The sequence below is a fragment of the Sphaeramia orbicularis genome, chromosome 16, assembly GCF_902148855.1.
Source record: "Sphaeramia orbicularis chromosome 16, fSphaOr1.1, whole genome shotgun sequence".
Taxonomy (NCBI): domain Eukaryota; kingdom Metazoa; phylum Chordata; class Actinopteri; order Kurtiformes; family Apogonidae; genus Sphaeramia; species Sphaeramia orbicularis.
Genome location: NC_043972.1, coordinates 13,274,327 through 13,291,268, shown reverse-complemented (window position 1 = coordinate 13,291,268; position 16,942 = coordinate 13,274,327). Strand labels below are relative to the sequence as shown.

Sequence of the window (16,942 nt, the reverse complement as noted above, 5' to 3'; positions counted from 1 at the left end):
TGCAAAAATTACCAGCATGCCAATTAATGTGAGCAAATAAAAATAACTATCACTATGTGAATACTGTGCAAGTGGGCCTGAGTTTTTTCACACATTTTGTAGGATAATTTTAAAGTATAGCTTACTATTCATTTAACAGATATTTTCTTTTATGTGAAATATTATTTACAATTACACAGTCTTCATAAGATTAGATTCTGTGATTAAGTTTATCAATTTGAGGGTCCATCCCTTGCCCATTATCACCAAAAGTATATTTCTTTCTAGCTTTTAGGATCAACCAATCACAGCTTTTGAAATGATGACTCATACCTAGCAACAGGGTCAACCACACCTCCTCACTAAGATAGGAATTTCTGTCCATTCCTTGCTCAGAGTTCTCTGACAGTGTTCTGGAATCACTCCTAAGCTAAGACTCCTTGCTAGGAGTTTTTAGGTTAAGTTAGGAGCTCTATGAGAGGATTCTCAGAATCTTTAGGAATATGGGCCCTGATCCATAATGATCCATAATGTAGAAATGATAAGTTGAGGCAGAATATTGTTAAAATTGTACTTATTTTTATTAAGAAATTTCTTTTTTTTTTTTCTCAGGTTATTCACATCTTTTTTGTTTGGATAGTTTATAAAATTTCATCATTTAATTTTTTTTTTTTTTTTTTTTTTTTCACTAAAACAAAGACAAAAATTTGGAGTTGTCATTATTTATAGGTTATTCTGTTATTATTTTACTGGTCTGGCCCACTGGAGATCAAATCGGGCTGAATGTGGAACCTGAAAGAAAATGAGTTTGAGAGCCCTGCCTTAGAACCTCCATCATTCCAGTTCTAGTGGTTCCATGTGAACAGCTCGACCAGTCCAACTATGGAACTATAGGACTACAGCTGAAAATCCAACAGAACAGTTGGATCAGATAGAAATGGATCCAAACGCCCACACAGAGCAAAGAAAACAGAATTTACAACAGAAATGTCACTAATACAGGAAATACACTAGATCAGTGGAAAGATGACCATATCTGATCAACTTAGAGCTGGAGTTGGTAGATCAGCACAAATATAAATGAATGTGTTCAGACGGCGTTACACTGAATGGAGGAACTATTGGGCCCACCTCCAGAACCAGGAAGGAGGTCCATATTTTATCTGCCATTTTTTACAGTGGGAGTCTATGGAAGTGTCGTGACTGTTTCCATCTAAGACTCTGGCCGACAGTACAGGAGGTTTCACACACACTCGTCTGACTGCCCACTGGAAAACTGAGTACTTCTTCAAAAGCCCAAGGTTCTAATAGTTTGGGATTTTTCATTATAGTTTAGTTTTATTTAGTTTTGACGTTTTTTTCTCTAATTCAGTTAGTTTTAATACGTTTTTAGAGCAAGTTTGCTAGTTTTTTATTAGTTTTCGTTATTTTCTAAATGCTTAGTTTTAGTTTAGTTTTTTTCATATCTTTTCTGTTCTTCTCTGTCGTATTCAAATAAATCCCAGACAGGACTCTGCTGCTTTCTCCCAACTTTAGTCTCCATGTTTCCAGGTAGAGTGGGGACCAGAAGATGACTGGAAACCACAAGTGACCACAAGTGACCACAAGTGACGGACCGTGAAGTGTCGTATGGTGCCACTAGCTAAAATTGCTTGGGGGAAATAAATCGATTTCATATCAACCTGACGTTGACGAAGATGAAAACGAAGGGAATTTTATCCATAATTTTTATACTTTTAGTTTTATAAACACACAATACAGTTTCAGTTAGTTGTCGTTTTTTTTCTTTTAATTATAGTTTTTATTTATTTCAGTTAACGAAAATGTTTTTACAATTCCAGTTTTCGTCATTTCATTAACGATAATAACCTTGGTCGACACTGAAAAAGTCGTTTTATTGTCAACGAATGTCCTGGTTAAAAGCTTTCATTCCAGTTGATCCAGTCACCTTTTTATACTGAATACAGTCAAGTTTCTACCGTAAAACTTGAATCAATATATTCATGTTATAAAGTTTAGATTGTCCACAGTTGAGTATCTAAGTTTATTTCACAGTATTAATGAACAATAAAACATAATTAGTGACAGAATCACCTGGACAGTGATGAAAGATAATGGGACTTCTACCTGTTTGGTCACATGACTGGTTCATCCCATCATTAATTATATGAAGGAAAAAACTGTTTCAGCTAAATTTAATCTGATGTAGTTCAGGTTGTATTTTATCCACAAACTAAAACAGTAAATGTTCTAAACTACTTTAAATGAGGCGTCACTGATTAACTTTAATCCTTGTGGTTCTTCAGTTTCTAAGCTTTGGAACTTGGTAAATAGGAGAAAATTAACACTAATTAGGTGGAAGGAACAGGTTAAATAAATAAATAAATAAAGGCCTGAAATGTGGTGAATAAAACATAAAACATGTCATGTGTTTGATGGTTTGACTGATTTTTGTGAATTGCATCAGAAAAAAACACAACAGATAAAAATAGGTATTTATAGAAAATAAGACAAAACTTCACTGACTTTCATGTCGAGTCTTTGTCTTCACCATGATTTTTTGTTAAATTATCTACATTTCTACTAGTGTTCACATGTTCAGTCAGTGTAGAACAGATTCTACATTAACCCATAAAGACCCACAGCTGTTTTTGTGTCAGTTCCAAATTGATTTTTTCTCTATTTTTAAATTTTCTTAAGTCATTTATCAACATTTATTCTATTATTATGCTCAGTATTTTTGCAGTCTTTTGTGACAATCCTGTATTGTTTTATATTTAATTCACTGATCATGTAGATGTTCAAATCAATTTTGATATTTTTCTTGGTTATTTTCTTATTTGGTTTTGTTCATTTTGTTTGTACCTGTGTTTGTTTCTTTTCTTACCCTTTTTTTTCATCAATTTTGTTCAGTTTTTGGCTTATTTTGTTCATGTTACGCGTTATTTTGTTGATTTATTATTCATTTTTGTGTCTTTTATTCATTATGTTGGCTCTTTTTCTTCATTTTGTAACTTACTTTATTCTTTTTTACTTTAAGTACATTTTTTCCACTTTTTTTCCACATTCTTTTTCATTTTGTAGTTTTTTTTTGTGTTCATTTTATCCACTGTCCATGGGTTTTACTGGTGAATCAATGTTGTAGAAGACATGTTTCCACGGTAACTACGGAGCCTCTGAACGTCCAAATGGGTCATATCTGATGACCATAAAAAGATGAAGAACTGTATTTTACACATTTTATTGCTTATTTTCTCCATGTTATTTATTATTTTGTACATTTTCTAATTCACTTTTGTTCATTTTGTTTGTACCTGTATTTGTTCATTTTGTTGCTCATTGTTTTTTCATCAATTTAGTTCAATTTGAGGCTTATTTTGTTAATGTTACATATTATTTTGTTGATTTATTATTCATTTTGTTATTTATTTTACTTTTTCTTCATTTTGTACCTTACTTCTTTCTTTTTTATTTTATTTTAGTACATTTTTTGCTTATTTTTTCCACATTATTTATTATTATTGTTTAGGGTTTTTTTTAATTCATTTTTGTTCATTATCTCCACTGTCATTGATCCAACTCCATGGGTTTTACTGGTGAATCAATGTTCGAGAAGATGACAGTGTTTCCACGGTAACTATGGAGCCTCTGAATGTCCAAATATGGTCATATCTGATGACCGTGAAAAGATGAAGAACTGTATTTTACACCAGTTATTGATGTGGAATGATAGGATTAATGGGTCAACAGGAATTAAACAGTTTAGATCAGTAGATGGTTTAGGTTTTTGAGTGTTATCTGCTAATTTTTTGAGTATTTAGTTCATTTTCTCCTCACTTTAGATGGATTTGTTCACTTGTATGACACATTTCACATTTTTTAAAATATTTTTTTCGTCCTTTTCCAAGTATTTTGCACTTTTTATTCACATTTTACATGCTTTTGTACATCTTAACCTATGAATAATTGAGGTAAAACTGTATTTTACACCAAGTTTCACATGGATAGATGATGATAGGATAGGATTGATAGGATTAGTGGATCAGAAGGTCTCAAATATTTCAGATCAGTAGATGCTTTTGGTCACCAGTTGCTGTTTGGGTCTTTAAGGGTTTAGGTCCAAAGGAATATTGGTGTCAGATCTACCAGATCTACTTCAAACACTGTCTGCACATGACAATACATGGACTGGACAGGTTCTATCAATGGAACATTTAGACATCTATTGGATAAATGGACACAAACCAACATAAATGTGGAAGAATACACCATCATAAAGATTAAAACATGACCTAAACAGCACTTTGGTCATTTATTTTCAATTAATCCGATTAAAATATGGAACATTTAACAAATTTAATGTCTGAAACAGATCATTTATTAAAAACATTTTAGACCAGTGTTATTGATCAGTGTGTTCTTTCCCATTCAGATCCTTTACTTAACGGTGAACGTGGTCAAACGCGTGGTGTTGCGTTCAAAGGGACGTGTCAGTGCACGTGAAGGCAGCGATGCATTCGGGTGCCTCAGATGAGTAAACCTGTGTGTGTGTGTGTGTGTGTGTGTGTGTGGTGTTCGTCTCCTGACTGAAGGAGAAAAACAGCCAGGGAGAGTCTATCAGCGTGGCACCCTGCTCCAGAACATTCTTGATGAAGCAAAGGTTGTCTTCATTAGGTGCATTAATATTCATGACGAATGGTAATTTTGACACAGAAAAGGTCTCAGTAACCTTTTCTTGTGCATTTTTTCACTTCTCAAGGAAATTACAGTCCGGCAATGACTTAATTAATGCTTGGTTTCCTCGCCAAGTCGTTTGAGGGCCTGTCACTTTGAGGTTGGGGTATCTGTCTCACTGCGACAGCGATTGAGGGAGGGAGAGAGAGAGAGAGAGAGAGAAAGAAGGAGGACGATGCCGTATTTACCATTAAAGCCTCGACTGCAGGGGTGTCCAACATACGGCCCACAGACCTAAACCGGCCCAACAGAGGGTCCGATCCAGTCCACAGGAGGAATTAGTGAAATGGAAAAATGACACTGAACATATGAACAATCAGAGACGTGGAAGTCGTTTTAGTTCAGGTTCCACATTCAGACCAATAATAACGTAACGTATAATGAGTGCTCTGCATTTTTCTCTTTGTTTTAGTGTTTTGTTTTAGGGCTGTCAGACTCATTTAAGTTCAGGTTCCACATTCAGACCAGTATGATCTGAAGTGGACTGGACCAGTACAATAATAAACCTATAAATAATAAGAACTCCAAACTTTCCTCTATGTTCTAACCCAGTGGTTCCATCCTTTTTTTTCTGACCCCATTTTAACATCACAAATTTCTGCCGACCCCAGACATTTTTTTTTTTGCTAAAATTAATTTGTTTTTGATCATGTAATAGTTTGCTATACTATTTATTTTTGTATTTATTTAGCAAGGACAGTGCACATTAAGGAACATTTCTGTAAATGTGCCAGTATTAGCAAAAAAGCTATTTTCCAACTGTTGTCTCTGGGTAAGAAGTAAAATACCAGCATTCATAAGATTAGAAACATTTTATACTATACTATGTTTCAAATAAAAGTTAATTTTAGACGACATTTAGTCTATGTGATATACTGTATATAACGCACCTTTTTAGTGTCTGCTTCTCAGTTCGGGGGCAGTGATGGCCTAGATGGCTGGAGAGTCAGCTTGTGATCGAAGGATCGCCAGTTCAATTCCCTGGACTGGCGGAGAGTTGTTGGCTGATGTGCCCTTGAGCAAGGCACCAACCCCCCTCGCCCCATTTGCTGCCCGGGCACCTGACATGGCAAGCCCACTGCTCCTAGCATGCAGTGTGTGTGATGGGTTAAAGGCAGAAGACAAATTTCGGTGTGTGGTGGATGTTTACATGTGTGGCAAAAATTACTACTGACAAAAATAAATAAAGATTCTCAGTTTCTCTTAGATGTCTTAGTGGGGTCAGGTGGGTGAAGACATCTGTCCATTCTCTGTTTGGTCCAGTTTTCTATCTGTGACTGTGTCCGAACAGGTTGATCCGTAGTAACACACGCGGTCACATGATCAGGTCACGCAACATATGCCCTCTCAGATATTATATCCTGGATTTTATTTGAACTGGATTTTTAAAGGGAAAAGTGTGTGGTGTTTCATTCATTCATTTATTTTGAGCAGAAGAAAAAAATCAACATTTTTTGTGCACAAAGAACTAATACCTGAGCAAATACTTTAATAAATAAAGGTGATCAAGACAAAATAGTAATTTCCATGTACACTAGTAATAACAACATAAATTCAATATGTACTGCTCAAAAAGGAGTGGGAAGAAGAAAACGTATTAAATCCCACCTCCCTCTCACATCTATACAACAGAACACATAACTTTTACTTACTTAATGATAATTATGATTTCATTATGATTTTAATCATAATAATATTGAATCATTAAAAATATATATTTTTATTAGTATTTATTTATTTATTTATTTTATCAATTACTAGAAATTTCAGGTGACCCCATTTGAATTCTCCCACCCTTACACACACACTTACACACACTCTTTTTCTTTTATTCTCTGTTTATATTTTTGTTGTACTTTGTATATTATTGTTTTATTCCTATTGTCTGTCTTTAAGCTAATGCTGTAATGAGGTCAGATTAATTCTATAAGCCCCACAGGGTTTTCTGATCTCACCTACACAATTTTTTTTTTGTTTGTCCTAATGTTTGATTTGTTGTTGTGCAAAAAAAAAAAAAAAAAAAAAAAAAGTTCAAGGTGACCCCATGGTAGAAAAACTCAGTTTTAGAGCAAAAAAAAAGTAAAATGACATGATGAAAAAGGTTCACATCTACAAACTATCCTTTAAAAAATTAGATCAACATGAACAACTTGAAATTTCTTAAGAAAAATATGTGAAATTGTACCAATATTCTGCCTCAGATCATCATTTATACATGTTCATTATAACGTACAGTTTACAGAGGATCTACAAATACACAGAACATTTAATAACAGACTGAATATTGGTAAAATTACACTGATTTATATTCAGACCGTTCAGGTTGTTTGTATTTTTTCATGTTATTCACATTTTTTGTGAAAGAATAGTTTGTAAATGTAGTTTTACTTCTTTTTTTTTTTTTAATTAAAACACATAGAAACATTTGTATTTGTCATTATTTATAGGTTATTATTATGGTCTGTACTGGTCTGCCCCACTTCAGATTAAAGTAACTGAACTAAACACATTTTTGCATTTCATTCATTCGTTCCCTAGGCCAGATCGGACCCTTTGGGGGGGGGGGGGGGGGGCGTCCTGTTTGACGCCCCTGCAGAGGCTCCTCCCCCTCCCTCCATCCTGGTGGTCGGTGTTGGTATATGGAGGAACCCCCCCACTTGAGGCCTCACATTTGAGCCCACAGATCATGAGACGTGACAGGATGGGACTTTTCACTTTCCTGTCTATATCGCCTACGGAGGCAGCGCTAGGGCTGAGAGGCAACACGACGCCGTCCTCGCTGCGTCTCCAGTCCAACACGTCTAAACCAATGGAAAAAAAAACAAAACACACACCATGTTCATGTCTTAAATCCACTGCAGAACAAAACTAAAACACACCTGAATCCATTCTGTGTTCTCCACTTTTCCTCGTGATCCTGATTCTTCACATTTATTTGTCCTGTTTTGGGTTTGAAACATTTAAAAGCCTGAATATCTGTGGTTTTTCTTCTGTTTTTTTTTTTTTATATATTGGTGACAGGTTAGTACATTTATGAACCATGTGCTGCATTTAAAACCTTTACAGCGTTTTAACCCTTTAGAAACACATTTATATGAAAGTGTACCAGGTTCTTTTCTTATCCGTCAGACACACACAGTCCAAAGCATCCAATCTAACCCACTCAATCCTTCCCATTTCCTCTACGACAGTAAAACATTGGAACATACGGCAGCGTTTCCTTTATCATGGACCATAAAAAGAGTCATTTACCCAAGGCTCTGGTAGCACAATATGGTGGGATGTGTGTTCTCCAGATAATGTAGAGATGACAGATAGGTCCGAACTGGGAGGGTTGACTTCAGTCTGGATACCAGTGTAATAAATTAGATAGAGGAGGAAGGAGGAGGAGGAGGAGAAGGAGGAGGAGGAGGAAGAAGAGGAGGAGGAAGAAGAAGAGGAGGAAGAAGAGGAGGAGGAGGAGGAGGAGGAAGAAGAGGAGGAAGAAGAAGAAGAGGAAGAAGAAGAAGAGGAAGAAGAAGAGGAGGAAGAGGAAGAAGAAGAGGAGGAGGAGGAAGAAGAGGAAGGGGAGGAAGAGGAGGAGGAGGAAGGAGAGGAGGAGGAGGAAGAAGAGGAAGAGGAGGTGGAGGAGGAGGAAAAAGAAGAGGAGGAAGAAAAGGGAGGAGGAGGAAGAAGAGGAGGGGGAAGTGGAGGTGGAGGAGAGGTGGCGTCAGATATGGTCTCTTCATCTCCTCCTCATCTCCTCCTCCTCTCCTCTCTGTCTCCTCCTCCTCTCCTCTCCTCTCCTCTCCTCTCCATCTCCTCTCTGTGTTCTCCTCGTCTTCTCTCTGTCTCCTCCTCCTCGTCACCTCATTCTCTCTTCTCTGTCTCCTCTTTGTCTTCTCTCTGTCTGCTCTCTGTCTCCTCCTCATCTCTTCCTCATCTCCTCTCCATCTCCTCCTCCTCTCCTCCTCACCTCCTCTTCTCCTCTCTGTCCGGTTGACGGCTGTTCTGTGGGCAGTGATTATACGCTATGAAAATGTAGGATTAATTAGGCCGGCGAGGGAAGGCAACCCTGTCTCATTACTGCACACGCCCCCCCCATGCCCCCCCCTCCCAGATCTGAGCGCTAACACGGCCATTGCACTAATGCCAGCAGACACAGTCCTCTTTGTGCCCATCGCCCTTATTATCTTATTTAAGGCCACTTAAGGAGGCCCAAAGGTGGGGACACCACCCGCTGGCTTCATCCTCTCCTCCTTCATCAGAGCCTCTCACCTACACTTTTATATATATATATATATATATATATATATATATAAATATATATATATATATATATAAAACTGTCTGTGATTCAGAGAACAGAGCGTTTCTCCTCCACTCGGAGCTCCATGTGTGACTGGGTGGAGCGAGGACGGCGGTGGCAGCGTTTCCACTTTGTCACAGGAATAATTAGTCTGTGGAGACTCTGGCCTCAGTGTTGAGCCTCTGTTCTTCTCACTTTATCCATTTTCATAGATAACACGGACAGAGACACCCCCCCCATACACACACACACCTACCCCCCCACCCCTTCAACATCTGTGACCCTCCATCATACACTGCTCATCCTCCACCTTTTTATCTGTCTTATTCGTCACATTTATCACATCATGGAAGAACAATTTCCAACACGGTTCAGACCACGTGAAACTTATTTCATCAGATTCAGTCACATGATCCTATCCCAGATCCAACTGTTCTTTATTTATTTATTTGTTTTTGTTTTTTTTAAATCTGTTTCTTTACATGATATTATGTTAGTGGTTCCCAACCTTTTTTTGGCTCGTGACCCCATTTTAATGTCACAAATTTCTGGCGACCCCAAATATTCAAAACAGCGACTTTTTTTTTTTTTTTTTTTTTTTAGCTAAAATTAATTTGTTTTTGGTCATGTAATAGTTTGATATACTATGTTGCAAATAAAGGTTAATTTTAGAGGACATTTAGTCTATATGATGTATATTATTGTGGACAGAGGCAGTAAAGCCAGGTGTAGATTAGGGCACAAAGGAAGAATTGGATTTTCCTTGGTCAGGATATGTACAGTCAGTCCAGCTTGGATTTACAAGGCTGACAATTAATACTGAACAAACAAGAACTCAAACTATGAATTATGAAAGCGCTGCAGCATCTGAAACCGACCACAATGAACATTTGACAGATAAGCAGAACCACAGTGCTTCAGTTTCAGACTCACAGTTTGTCATGTCTTTTATGGATTGGGATTGTCTCTCTTAACTCACCATATATTTTTTATTAATAAGTTTTTATTTTTATTTTTATCAATTACTAGAAATTTCAGGTGACCCCACGTGGGGTCCCGACCTCAAGGTTGAAAAACACTGTATTATGTCATTTCACCAGACTTTTATTCTAAATGTTTTATTAATTTAATTGTGGCGATGCCCAGAGGGTTTCATTAAACTTTCTTTCTTTCTTTCTGACGTCTGTGCAACAACATATAATATATGATTATTCACCTTGTTTTATTATTCATCATTTGACCATGTTTTAAATATACTTTTTTACTTTATTATATACTTTAGTCATACAATCATTCCCTCCGCCAAGGAACGGCAGAGGTTATGTTTTCATCTGGGTTTGTTTGTTTGTCTGTTAGTAAGATAACTCAAAAAGTTATGGATGGATTTGGATGAAATTTTCAGGAAATGTTGATACTGGCACAAGGAATGAATGATTACATTTTGGTGTGTGTGTGGGTGTGTGTGTGTGTGGGCGGGGGGGGCTGATCTGCCTTGGTGGAGGTCTGCGCTCTCTGAGTGCTTTTCTAGTTTATAATGTGACTTCAGTCTGAACGTCCAGGTCGCATTTATCCGACCTTTAACGTCACTGAAATGAGACAAACGTCAAAATTCTGCGTCCCAGGAGTGTTCCTTCTGTAAACACAGTGTGTGTCTGCATGGTCATGTATTCCATCAGGACCTTTTTAGTGCATGTGGGTCACTTCAGGGTCACATTCAGTTCAGACTCAAAACTGATAGAAGTCATATTTAAAGTGGAATATGAACCAACACACAAAAAAAATCAGATTTCACCAAAAAATCTGATTTGTGCATAAAGACCTGCTGTGAACGGAGCCTAATTTATTTAATTTAATTCTGTTTAGTTATTACTGTTGTGTCTCTTGCCTCATTATTAAATGTCTTTTTTTTTTTTTCTAACTTGTCTTGTCCATCATCCTAACAGTAGAATGGTCATCTGTCTCATTTTGGTGCTGAACAAATTTTCTTTGCCAAGAGAAACTTCATAAAGTATATGAAGCTCCCCTTGATATTCTTCTGTCTTTATTGGGAGTTTTGTTGAAAAACATTTCGATGCCAGACCTGACATGGGGGGTTGAAGGGGGGAGAGCAAGAAAGAAGAAGGTGGCGAACGAAGACCCTCACAAGAAAATATCAACAATACCAACAGTAACAACCATGGTGATAATTATAATGGTAACAATAACTACAACTAGAACTGAGTAAAACTGGGCAGAAGAGAGAGAAAAAAACAAAACAAACAAACAAAATTACAATAAAATAAAATAAAATACATAAGACCTATTAAATGATGAATTAACCCTTCCATGCATGAATTATGAGAATTTTTCCTGAGTGTTTTTAGTCCTCTTTAGGCATTAAAAAAACAATGAACAATTGAAAAAAAAAAAGAACCTGGTTGTCATGGAGTTGCAGCTGGACACTAGGCATTTAATTAAGAAACATGTATTTACTGATATACTGTGTGAAATCTATGACATAAAAACATTTTTAATGCTGCTAATCAGATGTTTTCTCACATTTTATCATACTCTAACACTAGCCAATACTCACTTCATGGAGATAATATAAAAAAAACAAAAAACTTTTGTTTTAAAAAAATTACATTAATTACAGTCTAATAACAAGCATTTGATTTCCATTCAAACATGTTACTACAGATCAGGTTTATCAAGAACAGCAACGTTACAGTAATGGTATGAATTGCAGTGTATGAGATGATGCATGAGCATCCAATGTGTTGACTGATATGGAGCTAAAACAACAAAATCCATGAATAAACAAGAGAACTTCTGTAGAATAGCTGTCCACTGCAGTGGCCACTATGCATGAAAGGGTTAAATTATTAAATGTCTTAATTATTATACATTTAATTATTATGTAAATTGTCATTTTATATTTACCCTTCATCATCATCATCATTATCATCATCGTCATCATCATCATCAGTTCGTCTCCACCCACCTGGACGCTGCGCTTGGGGTCAGAGGTCGCCTGAAGGTCACGTTGGACTGAAGTACGTGGCGTGGTGACATGGAGGCCAGCCACTGGTGTGCAGCGCTAAATGCTCTGACCCTGTTGCGCGTCGTTCCAGCCCCGTCCTCGCTGCCGATTGGAACCTGTTGTGGATCCGACATAACCGAGCTAATTAGATTGTTGAGTCAATCAGCGTCCCACAGGTACGTAACACGGCTGCACACAACAACAAAGCCGTCTAATTGCCCTGAACATGATTACACCTCTCACCAGGACGCGGTGCTTCAAACGCGCTTGTTTTTGTTTCTGATTGTGAAGTCGTTACACGTGCTAATTGTGGCGCGCGATGGCGTCGGGCGAGCGTCTGCTATAACGTGGAAACCTAAAGTGATAAACATCGACTGCAGTAAATGACATTGTTCCTGCTGCACATGTGGAGCCGTTACCGTGGAAATAAAACAGCGTCTGCATCAGATGAACCCAGTCTCAGCTCCTCCGAACCAGACTTAGCCCCACATAATTACCCAGGGCGCACTGCGATAACGCCTACTGTCACTCCTCATTTTCAAGGCCTGCTGGAACTCCACTCAATTAAGTCATAAAACATGTTCTCTACTATTACCCTCCATCACAGGAACATTTCAATAGTGCACGGCCATAATTGATGCCGGCTCCTCTCGCTTTAAATTGAATGGAGAGGAACGGCGTCATTTAGTCCAAACACTGATGGAACCGCTGGAGTTTACGCCACCGCCTCAGTCAGAAGCACAACTTTAATTGTCTTCCACTGACATACATTCACCTCAAATAAACTGCAACATTTCACGTTTAGATAATGTTCATATTTGATCTCAGTTGAATAAATCCTGAGGTGACGAGTCAAACAGAAAAGACAAAAACAGAACCAGTGTCCCCATACGTCAGCGTCTGTCTCTATGTTCTAGTCCTGGTTCTGTTCTATGTTATAGTCCTGGTTCTGTCCTATGTTCCAGTCCTGTGGTCTGGATGCACATGAATCTACCTATAAAAGTGGGCGGGACTTTCACTGGAGGGGAACTCACCTCATCCAATCACAGTCCATATATGACTTCTATCAGTGATCAATAGGATCTAGACTGATATCTGGAACCATTTACACGATATAAACCATCAACATATGGACCAGTAGAAGGAAAGGAACAGTTACATGATAGTTAGAACCTGTCTTCGTTCCTGTCTTAGTTTGTGTCTTAGTGTCTGTCTTCCTTAGTTTCTAATGTCTCCACATCTTCCATCAGGTGGATGTTGTGTTCATCTACTTCCTGTTCAGTTTTTTCTCCTTCTCCTGTTTGTCCACCTGTTCTAACCCTATCAGTTCTGTTGGTTCAGTCGGTTCTATTGGTTCCGTTGGTTCCGTCCTACATGTGGACACGGAACCCAGCAGTCAATCGCAGGAACACCACCGTTGTCTTCACTTCTTCCCTAGTGTTTAGAGTCACGAGACACCACTGATGAACATCGTGGCATCATGGGAGTTTTGATGTTTGGCAGTCACATGTCCTCAGTCTGAAACCCGACCCTGCACATGAAGCCTCACATTCGCTGTAAACGCTTTGTGTTTCCTTTTACAGGACGCGGCTTTGACGGCGGTGGCGGAGGCGGTGGTGTTGGGTGTCACAGAGCGGCCTCAGCCTCTTGTTTTCTACCTGAGGTCACATGATCCAGTCCTCAGGAACACAAAGAGCGTTTTGTGTTGTGTGAGTAGGTGTTCTGGTCCTGCTCTGGGTTCAGGTGGTTCCTCTGGTATCGGCTCCGCATCAGATCCACATGTTGACAAACACGTGTGGATCATAATGGCTTTGAACAGAGACAGGAGTGGGTGGAGTCTGACTAGTCCAGGTTCAAACCAACCAACCACTGAGCTGGTCACATGACTGAGGAAGTGTGTGTTTGGGTCGTCAATGTGGAACTGCAGTGTGTCACAGTCACATCCTGTTTCAGCCTAGTTTGGGACTGCGTACCTGTGCGTGTGTATGTGTGTGGTTGTGTGTACATGTGTGTGTTTGTGCGTACATGTGTGTGGTTGTGCGTACATGTGTATTTGTGCGTACGTGTGTGTTAGTGTGTACATGTGTGTTTGTGTGCACATGTGTGTTTGTGTGAACATGTGTGTGGTTGTGTGTACATGTGTGCGGTTGTGTGTACATGTGTGCGGTTGTGTGTACATGTGTGTGGTTGTGCGTACATGTCTGTGTTTGTGCGTACATGTCTGTGTTTGTGCGTACATGTATGTGTTTGTGCGTACGTGTGTGTTTGTGCATACATGTGTGTGTTTGTGCATACATGTGTGTGTTTGTGCGTACATGTGTGTGTTTGTGCATACGTGTGTGTTACCGAACCTCTGATTAGGCGGTCTCTGTGGCCTGTGGGCGGCTCCGGCCTCTGGGACTGGCTGTAGGACTGGCTTGGCTCTGGCGTTGTCGTGTGCGTTTAGCGTGGCGGTAAAAGCCCGGGCGCTGTCGCTCACGCAGACGGACTCTGACTGCTGTGTGTTTGTGTTGGACGTCAGCGTCCGACGCCTGACGCTGAGCAGATGCCGTGCTGAGGCCAACGCCATGCGATGGGAATGAGCGGAAGAAGCAGAGGCATGCTGGGTAACAGGATCCGGTGGGACAAGGACTGGATGATGGCAAACGGCGGCGATTCAGTGAAGTGAAGGTTGAGTCCAGACGCACAATCGAACGCTCAGTCACTTTATTTTGTAACTTTACGGATGATTTTTGTCCAGAATCTGTAGGAAAATGAATGAAATGATGCAAAGTCCAGACCTGGGTGACAGACAGACAGACACACACACACACACACACACACACACAAAATATATATATATATATATGTGTGTGTGTGTGTGTATATATATATATATATATATATATATATATAAAATACTCTTAAATCCTCTAATCTCTGTGGTGTTGTTCCTACTGTTACTAATACTTGTGGTGTTTGGTTTGGTTTTAATGAGAAGCTAAAGTCAACACGGTCCTTTTTGTCAGAGTTTGAATATGAAACTGTCCAGAATCCCACAGAACCGGACCAAAGAAAACAGACGAGTCAGACGTCTACAGGTCCACGAAGTAGGAACAGTTCCATCAGATGGACCAGAGCTGTGGTCGGAGGTGGAGCCAGTCAGTGTTAAAGCCTCTGAACCACCTCCAGGTCTGAGTCAGAGGGGGTTAGTCCAATCACATACACACATCTGCTGAGACTGGACAACAGTACACCAGTAAAACCAGTTAAAGGACAACAACAGTACACCGATAAAACCAGTAAAAGGACAACAACAGTACACCAGTAAACCAGTGACATGCAGGCCTCTGGATCTAGAACCTAAATCCAGTAGAAGCTCACAGAACCAGTTGAATTCATTCCATGACTGAACTGGTTTTCATGCGACGTTCACTCGTTCTGTGGATTTACGCTCATGTTTCAAAAACACTGATGAGTGGTTCATACAGTAGACACTGGTCCACTGGACTGGGACTGGGATGTTCTACTGGATGGACAAGGATCTAAACTACACAGAAAAACAAACACACTGAGTGTCCATCTGAGTAACACACACCTACAGACACACAGACTGACGGAGGACAAACGACCAATGATTAGCATTAACCACAGAAACGCCGAACGATTAGCATTAACTACAGAAACAACGAACGGTTAGCATTAACCACAGAAACAGGTTGTGGACGTAGAAATGTCAAAAACAAACACAGAAAACAGGAAGTGAACATCTGGGACTTTGGCAGAAATCGGCCTAGAATGACAAGGCCCCCATTATATGAGGTTAGCTTATAAACTGAGGGAGGCATAAGCATTAGCATTGGTGTTAGCATTAACCACAGAAACAACAAACGATTAGCATTAACTACAGAAACAGAGGTTATGGACGTAGAAAAGTCAAAAACAAACACAGAAAACAGGACTTTGGTAGAAATCGGCCTGGAATGATAAGGCCCCCATTATATGAGGTCAGCTCATAAACTGAGGGAGGCATTAGCATCGGTGTTAGCATTAGCTTATAGACGACCACGAGTCACTGTCGATGAATCTACAGCAGGATGGAAAACAGTGATTCAAGTTTACACAGATCCTGTTGATGAGAGCCCTGAGCAGATGTAGGAATACACCGGCATTCAGTGAATACACACACACACACACACACACACACACACAGTTGCATCAGGAGGCTAATTACTGTAGCTCATGCGTTACTGATACCATCTCTTATTTTTCTCCCCTTCCATGTCTAATGGTTGTGACAGTAAATGAAGAATGCCTGGGGGGGCATTTTCATTGTGACACATTTAAGAACTCCAGCAGATCATGTGACTCCAGTGTGTGTGTGTGTGTGTGTGTGTGTGTGTGTGTGTGTGTGTGTGTTTTCAGTTCTTCAAAGCTCCGTCACCGACACAAACACATTGACTTGATACGATCTGTTCTGAATCTCCATCAAAGAATGCTCTTTAATTGTCATGTGTCACAGCTGAAGGCTGAGGGCAGTACGCTGCTGCGTCTCCATCGAGGCGGGTACAGAAAGGCGTCTGATTGGCTGTGGCGGCGGCGGGGTGCGCCCGGCATCTGGGGGGCATCTCTGCCCAGAATCAAGCCTTCATTGTGGGGGAAGGAGCTGTGAGGGCCCCCCTCTAATCTGACGCTCATTCTGCTCCATGTCTCACCTGCAGGTGGGGGCTCACACAGAGAAAGATCCCACAATCAGCCCCCCCCCCCCCTCCGAACACCCCCCATAATCCATCCATCCATCCATCCATGGTTCTCCCTCCGTCTCCACTTTCATTCGTTCCGTTTCTCTACATTTCCTCTAAATCTTTTCATTCTGTCTGTTTTTTTGTCTCCTCTGTTTCTTCTTCTTTCAGCTTCTTCTTTTTTTCTTGCCCTCCTTC

At 39.6% G+C, this 16,942-nt stretch overlaps 1 long non-coding RNA gene across 1 annotated transcript in view; it reads left to right on the top strand.

The window, feature by feature from the left end:
- Window positions 1-16,942, top strand: part of LOC115435183 (uncharacterized) — a 41,588-nt gene that overhangs the window by 13,477 nt on the left and 11,169 nt on the right. Inside the window, exon 3 of the long non-coding RNA XR_003937665.1 lies at window positions 10,530-10,560. This is a non-coding gene — a long non-coding RNA (uncharacterized LOC115435183). The remainder of the gene's footprint in view (window positions 1-10,529; window positions 10,561-16,942) is intronic.